Genomic DNA, 8,526 nt, shown 5'->3' with positions numbered 1-8,526 from the left:
TTTTTTTTTTTTTTTTTTGCAATTTCTGTAAATAGTTTCACATTTTTTGTTATTTGTGAAGTTTTTCCTTAAATTAATTAATTATTTTTAATTATCATTAATTAATTAATTATTTGTTTATTATCATTAATTAATTTATTTATTTATTTTATTAATTGAAATAAATTAACTCCCCTCTGTTATTGAGGGGAATGGGCAAGTGAGTGAGGTAACTTCCCTCACACTTTTAATTGCAGAAAGTCTACAAAGATAAAATGATGTTTTTTAAGGTGAGAAGATATAATTTCTCTCTCTCTCTCTCTCAATAATTTCTCTCATCCTTAAAAGTTTACCGAGAACAAAAAAAAAAAAAAAAAAAAAAAAAAAAAAAAAAAAAAAAAAAAAAAAAAACTCTTTTGTACTTTTTAATCCCAATTCCAAAAAGGTTCCCACACAACCTTATCCTTGTCTAGAGAATAGGAGGAAAAATTTGGTGGTGGTGTCTTGTTCGTGAAAGAAGAAACTGTACAACCTTTTCAAGATTTGGAGAAGATGGAAGAAAGAGTCACGATAAGTTTCTTTTCCCTATAATCTTCAACTTAATTGTTTAACCTGTAGAAAAACATGAGTAGGTTTCTGTGTGTTTTCTTTTTTGTGTTTCTTTATTTCTAAAACATGATTAATAACAAAGCGATTACACGCATCCGCTCGAGATTTGATCCCAGACTACATTCCTATTTGCAAATATATAAGTTCTAAACCCCCATAGTTTCACATTGCCAAATTTCAAAGTCATGTTCTTTGCCATGCTACATGGCAAATAAACATATTTTGTTGGTTCCATAATTGGTCCCAGAATGGTGCTCTATACAAATGTGCTCCTCGCTTTTTTGCTCTGACTAATAACCCCTGATGACAGGTTTTTGAAGCATGGAATCCCAACCAACATGTATGGACTTTTTATATCCTCGTCGACCATTGCTGCAAAGAGAGGCTGATGCTTGGTCCCTTTTATCCAGCCCATGGTCTCCTCCTTTGACCGACTCGAGCAATGATACAATCAATTGGAAATTGGCGTTTGATGGGCTTTTCAGTGTCAAATCACTTAAAGGGCATATCCAAAGCATCTCATCTAACACTCCCTGCTCGAATGTTGATAATCTGTGGTTCGTATATATGCCTAAAAACTGCAAATTCTTTATATGGACCATTATACATAATGGCCTCAACACCTTGGAGAAATGCCAGGCTAGATATCCCTCATTGTTTGGTGTGTCTTATGCAGGAGTAATATTTATTAATTGCAGATTCTCATTATCCATTTGGAATCGTCTCAGTGATGTTGCTGCTGTTGGATTCCCATATTGAATAGGCTCCCTTGTTGAACACCCGCTTCAGCTCAAAATGAACTATAAAGCTAAAATTATTTGGAGCAACATTATTGCTGCCTCTTTATGGTGCATTTGGCTTGACAGGAATAGAAGAACTTTCCAAAACATTAAAAAAAAAAACACAAAACCATTTATTGGATGACATAATTTAATAGGCCGCTTTTTGGAGCTTCAGATCCAACAGTTTTTTTACTTTATGATGTCTCTACCATCGCCCTTCTTTTACTTATGATGTCTCTGCCATTGCTCTAAATTGGAAGGTTGTTTTTCTCTAACCTTTTTCATATTTCTCTTTTATTTGAACTGTTATCTAGCTCTCAATGTACATGTTGAACCTTTATCTCATTTTAAGTGAATGCATCTTTACTAGAACCGAGGTATAATGAAGATGATAATGATGTGTCAACCTAAATGATATATCTCGGTGCACATTCTGATTTTCCCTTCTTGTATCTTGTTCGAAAAAAAAGAAAAGAAAAGAAAAGAAAACTAAAAGTAGTTTTTAAAAACTTGTTTTTATTTTTCAAATTTGGTTAAGAATTTCAATGTTTCTTTGACAAAAATAAAAGTCATAAGAAAAATATGAGAAAACAAATACATTTTTCAAAAAAAAAAAAAAAATTGAAATATTTTGGGAATGAGATCGAAGTCTCTCATTGGTTAGATAAGGGGATGAACATAGGTTTATAAAGGGAGAGCAACTATCTCCAATAGTATAAGGCCTTTTGATTAGAATAAAAAATAAATCCATAAGAGTTTATGCCATATGTGAAGGTCGTTGTCCCTAATAAATGGTATCAAAGTGGGATGATTATTGAGACCTTTTGGTGAAACTAAAAGAAAAGCCTCGAAGACTTATGCCTAAAGTAAACAATATTATATCATGGTAGGAATAGTCATTTATATGATCCCACTCTAATCAATCATGATTTCATGTACAATTTCAATTGATATATATATATATATATTAATTCAAAGTTAGATGGACACAAAAAGTTAACAATGGGAGCTCTACCAAAAAGCATATAATTCATTTAAAGGTGCTCTTCTTATTTACTCAATCCCCTATCTGGCTAGGATCATCGTCAACTTTTAGTCTCTTTCCCACCATGAAAACTCATTCCACAGACTTATTTTGTTCGACCCTTTTAAGGATAAGCTCGCCAACATCTTCAATCAAGTGTATACATATATGAGCTCATTCTAGGGAGCACCTTTTTCTCAATATATATCTTGATCCTTCCCTAACAATGTGACTAATCAATGTGTGTGGTATTAAACTATTATATATCTAATGAATAGACCTACACCCATAAGTTTGGTGCACTTTCATTAGCTCAAGAGACTATATCTCCAGCAACAACCCAATCAAATGATATCATGTACTTCAAGATCTATCAAATTATTTATTCTTTGCAAACACTAATTATCTCGATAAAATTTGTCCAATTCAAAGTATTATCGATTACTAGATCATTAATTAAGTTTTAACTAATTTTCAACAACTTTCCTGACGTGTGGAATTAGATGTTAATATGAGACCTAACAATTAACACGTATGAACTATTAAGTACAAACAGATTGAAAACGATATTAGATAAACTTAAATTATTTAAATCCTTCCTATTATTTTTTTAAAACAATATATTAAAGGATATAGTATTAGTAGATGCACCCGGACATCTCAATTAAATCATGTTATATATTATTTCATTATAGTGTTCAATTTCTTTTCGATAGGGAGTTATTTCTTTTTTTAGAATCTCTCTCCTAATTACCATATTGTAGCCAAGTCCTTGTTTGAATGTGTTGGTGCATGAATGCTCATAGTCATGCTAGGCCTTGCTTCTATTTTTCTCCTATATACAATATTTTAATTTGGGTTTTTTTCAATAATTGATGTATTAATTTTACTATTCAAATAAGAGCCTAAATTATGAACCTTACTACAACCCCATGATTATCAGGTAAGAAAAAAATGAGGTTTTTTTGGCTTTTGTCTCTCAAGGGATGATTACAAAGAGTAGAATCAATATAATGGTCACATCAACATGAGTGTGCTCCAAAGGGAATAGTGTATGTACTGTGCTCCAGAGACCAGTAATCCCATACATATGATTTGTAATTGAAATAATCTATCAAAAGGAATAATGTGCTCCAAAAGAAAGAAAAATAGTACTTGGACCTGACAAATACAAGGAATAAACTTTCCGTTATTAATAAGAGTGAACAGAATATATAAAATATATATAACCATCAGAGAGGATGATTCTCAAGAGTACAATTAAAGTACCCCATTAGCTAAATTAAGAAATGACATATTAAAGTGTATGATTGACGTGGCGAAAAGTTGTCCAGACTTTCTATCAATCAAATAATATTTATTTTCACAATCCAACACTTCAACTAACAAGTAGTCTTAGTGGCAAGATCAGGTACAATCACAGGGAGCCTAAGATAAAACTTCTCTAAGTTAAATTAATCTTTGGAAAGTAGTAAAAACGAGGAGTATTTTGAGAATGAGCTAACAGAAGAACGAAATTGCATGAATTAAAGGTGCAGAAAATAAAATAGGTTGAGAGAGATACATGATATTACTTTTGACTATTTAGAGGTTTTTGGACTTTCTATGGATTAATTCATTGATTTATCATGTAAGGTTCATGGGTTATCTAATTATCAAGCATAATCGAATGCCTGGAGAAGCCAAACAAACTCCCTAAGGAAAATCAATGCAGACATCGATTCTTAAATTAACTAAGTGTTGTCACGTAAACCTATTCACTTAGTTAGTTGCATTAAGCACTTGGAATGATTAGAACAGTAGATTAAATTAGCCAAACCTAACCTAATTCATTTCTATTCCTAGAGTTCGTTATCTTTCGTTACTAAGTGATCCTAGAAAAGCTAGCGATCAAAACCGTAACTATAACTAAAACATATTGCTATACAAATTAAGCATACTATTGATACAATTACGGATATCTACAACATGCATAGCGTGGGACGAACGAATGTACAAGTATTAACGATTTAGTTGTTAATTAAATCTACAAGCATGATCTTACTAGAAATTAAATCTAGGAATAGAAAACAAACATAAACACGTAACTAAAAAACATTACAAGTAAAACCTCATTAAACCACGAAAATGTCTAACAAACCTCAAAACGTTGTTTGGGCCTTTGCCATTCATTAATACATGAATCCCGATATCAAAATAAAAATTACAAAGAAAAACATGAAGAAATCTCATGGTTTTGACCAAGAATGGCCAAAATCGAGCCTAACGGTATCAAAAGTCTGCTAATCTCTCCTCTTCCCTGACCTGAAATTGAAGCAAAGTATTTATAAATAGGGTGCGGTGTAATAATGCTCGAACATAGTGTAATTATGCTACTTTTTTCTTATCGCATCATAATGTCTCATCGTTGCGATGCTTCTTCATGGTTTTAGCCAAGAATGGCCAAAATCAAGCTTGATGGTGTCAAAAGTCGGCTAATCTCTCCTCTCCCCTGACCTAAAATGGAAGAAAAGTATTTAAAGATAGGGTGCGGTATAACGATGCTCGAACATAGTGTAATTACGCTGGCTTTTTCTTATCACAACGTAATATCTCAACGTTGCAATGTCGAGTGTTTTACGCTCTCGCCAACGCATGCATTTCCTTGTCGGCCAATATCCATAGCGTAGTTATGTTGGGATTAGTGTTGTTACGCTACGCTGATATGTTAGTTACTGCCTTATAGCGTAATGATGCATTGTAAGGCTAGGGTAATTATACTGCTTCGATCACCTTCCTTCTGCCTTTGAGCATAGCTCTACGCTTGGTGGAGAGTAATTACGCTGGCTCCAGGTGCATTTCGGTAATTATTTTCTTTGAAGCCTGGATGCTCAAATTAGCTCCAAATTAACCCCGAATGACTCCAATAGTCGATTCAACTTCTTGAGTGCTCAATACCTACAAAATAGCATAATAAATACATAAAATCCTAGAACAATCCTGAGTTAAGTGAAGCTAGATAGCACATTTTCGGTGCTATAATTGATATAATTAAATTTTATCAAAATCCATTTGCAAACTTTTGCATCAAACAATAATATAACATGGTTAAAATCCATCTGCTTAAGCTTTTAGGTTAAACAGTAATCTAACATGGTATCAGAGCAAGATGTCTTGTATTTAAATTTCCTTAATGTCATTTTTTCTCCAATTAATATCGATTTTCACTTGTTCTTTTTCTAGAAATCTTCACTTTCAAGTTCACAAGTGAAGAAAGGTTATTGTCGATATAATTATTTTTTTAACATGATACGAGAGCGAAGCTTCATTGATGCGAGAAACGTACAAGTGATAGGGTAGAGGAAAGTCTACCAATTTAAATCTATAGAGGAAGCATCATAATTACAAACGATTTAGATTTTTTGGAGTATGAAGTCATGGAGGATGGTGATATCTTCCCAAAGATGAGAGGGAGTTTTTTTCTCTTCCTTAGAGAGTCTATTGTTCCTCTCCAATCAGATGAACCACAAGCTTTCACCAATAAAATTACTCCCATATAATAATCTTTACAGAATTTTATTGATAAAATTAAAGGTTAAATATTATTTTGGTTCCTGTACTTTTATTATTTGTTCATTTTGATCTCAATATTTTCAAAGTATCATTTTAATACCCATACTTTCAACTTTTGTTCATTTTGACCCTGTACTTTCAAAATGTTCGTTTTAGTTCTTGTACTTTAAAAAAATGACTATTTTTGTTTTTTCATTTCTATTTTTACTTCAATTTCAAGGGGTCAAAATAGTTACTTGTTAAAAGTTCTAGGATTAAAATGAACAAAAGTTGAAAGTACGACGATCAAAATGAACCTTTTGAAAGTATAGGTACCAAAATGAACCAAAATTGAAAGTGGAGGGACCAAAATAAACATTTTAAAAGTATAAAAACCAAAATGAACGCTACAAGAAAAACCACATTTCTTGACATTTGCAATTTTAAATACTTGACGTTTTTATGAAGAAAAAAAAAGTCAAGAAATAGTTAATTTTAAAGAAAAAAAAATGTCAAGAATTGTTTTGAAAAAGAGGAGGTTTCTGAAAAATATTGTACTTGACGTTTTAAAATGTCAAGTTCCATTAATGGTTTCTTGACGTGTTAATATTAGAATATATAAAACAGCGTTGCAACGCTGAAAAGTAGTGTTGCAACGTTACGGATTTTGACGAAAAAATGAAAAACGCGCACACCTCACGCAAACAACATTGCAACGCTCTCAATAGCATTGCAACACTACGGGTTTTGACGGAAAAATAGCGCACCTCGCAAACAGCATTGCAACGCTCTCAATAGCGTTGCAATGCTGTAAAACAAATTTAAAAGAAATTTTCCAGCCGAACTGCTCGTTTTTCTTTCTTCTCCTTGCAAAATTTCCATTTCTTCTTGGTTTTTCACTTTCTTTTGATGCATCTTTGTTATTCCATCAATCTTGAAGAGATTCTTCATTGAGGTAAGTAGATTTAGTTTAGATTAGATTTAATTCTTGATTTTCTTGGTTTAAGGCATGAACTTTCAAAGTTAGGGCTTGATTTTTTTTTTTTGTTTGAGGCTTGAACTTTCAAAGTTAGGGCTTAATCTCTCATGCATATCCTTGAATCTCATAATAGATTCTTCTTTCATATTGTTCTTAGTTTGAGGCATGAACTTTCAAAGTTAAGGTTTGATTTTATTCCATCAATCTTGAAAAGATTCTTCATTGAGGTAAGTAGATTTAGTTTAGATTATGTTTAATTATTCATTTTCTTGGTTTGAGGTATGAACTTTCAAAGTTAAGACTTGATTTTCTTGGTTTGAGGCTTGAACTTTAAAAGTTAGGGCTTAGTCTCTCATGTATATTCTTGAATCTACATGTGATATTATAACTTTCAAAGTTATTGACATTGTATTATGGTGCATGTGGCAGGATATGCTGATTTAGTTGAGAAATTTGATTTGAAGACACTATGTGCTATTGGTATGTTGCATTTCTTCCATTTTTCATTACCTCTAGTCATACATTTTGTCTAGAAAGTTACACATTTAAATATGGCTTGATTACTATTTCAAAAGTCGATTACCTCCTTGGTTTAAATGCACCTTTGGTTTAGGACCTCTCTAAAATTAGAGGGAGTAAGGGAAAAAGGAATAAAAAAGAAGGTAAAATGGAGATTTTTGCTTGCATATTTTTAAATTATTATTTTGATCTTTCTTGCTTTATTTGAAGTCATTTGCACTTCCCCTTTTGTATTGTAGTTGAGTGGCAGCGACTTGCAAATGTATTTTTTTTTTTAATAGAAATAAACTTCTTCCTATGCCGAAAGTCATTCTTTTTGTGGTAAGTTACATAGTTACATTTATGTTGGATATATTTATTTGAAGCTTTGTGTCTATAATTGTAGGATATATTACATTGATCTTGATGTGTTGACCAAATTTTTGGGATATTTGTTTGAAACTTTGTATTTGTATCATTTGTAGGATATTTTATACAAAGTGATTATTTATTGACGTCAAGGAGCTGCTATGAGAAAAGTTCTAGCTTCGTAAAAAGTAATTTTTGGATGTTTGAGCTGTTGGGCTTTATTTTATTATGTCTAGTTGTGATCTAAAATTATTATGCAGCTCTCTTGTCCTGAGTTATATACATTCGATAAGTTTCATAGTTAGGTACCATAATACAATGTCAAAGGTAGTTTTGGATTGGTATAGTGATAGTTGTTATGTGGATAGATGGATAGTTTTGATAGAAGTTTTGGAAATGTATTTTTTAAAACTATTTATATTTGGTTGACTGTAAGAATTATGTTCCTTATATTGTTTTGGAAGTGCTCATATGAGTCTGTCCATATTCTTCTAAATTAACTTATAAAATCTTTCATGGAGTTGTAAAGTTTTTTAGGACTTTGTAGGTTGTGGTACTTAAGTTTAGTAATTTTAAGTTATTTCAATCTATAAGTTGTAGTTATTGTATATTATTTCATAATCTATATATTGTAGTTTTTGTATATTATTTCATTGATGTAGGTGCTCAAAGCGACGCGTTCAAGGTGGGCTACATTATTCTTGTGGAGGCAGGTGCCTAATGAGTAAGATTTGGCTAGGATTATTTCACACGGG

The 8,526-nt window shown here is 31.8% G+C and overlaps 1 long non-coding RNA gene across 1 annotated transcript; it reads left to right on the top strand.

Moving 5' to 3' along the window:
- The first annotated feature begins 273 nt into the window (after nt 1-273).
- On the top strand, nt 274-1,742 carry LOC120083249 (uncharacterized). The gene is made up of 2 exons (XR_005483388.2): nt 274-1,145; nt 1,265-1,742. It is a non-coding gene; the product is annotated as an uncharacterized LOC120083249 (long non-coding RNA).
- Nucleotides 1,743-8,526: the final 6,784 nt, after the last annotated feature.

The sequence above is a fragment of the Benincasa hispida genome, chromosome 8, assembly GCF_027475165.1.
Source record: "Benincasa hispida cultivar pf3 chromosome 8, pf3_genome.v1.1, whole genome shotgun sequence".
NCBI lineage: Eukaryota > Viridiplantae > Streptophyta > Magnoliopsida > Cucurbitales > Cucurbitaceae > Benincasa > Benincasa hispida.
This window is presented reverse-complemented; position numbering and strand designations above follow the sequence as displayed.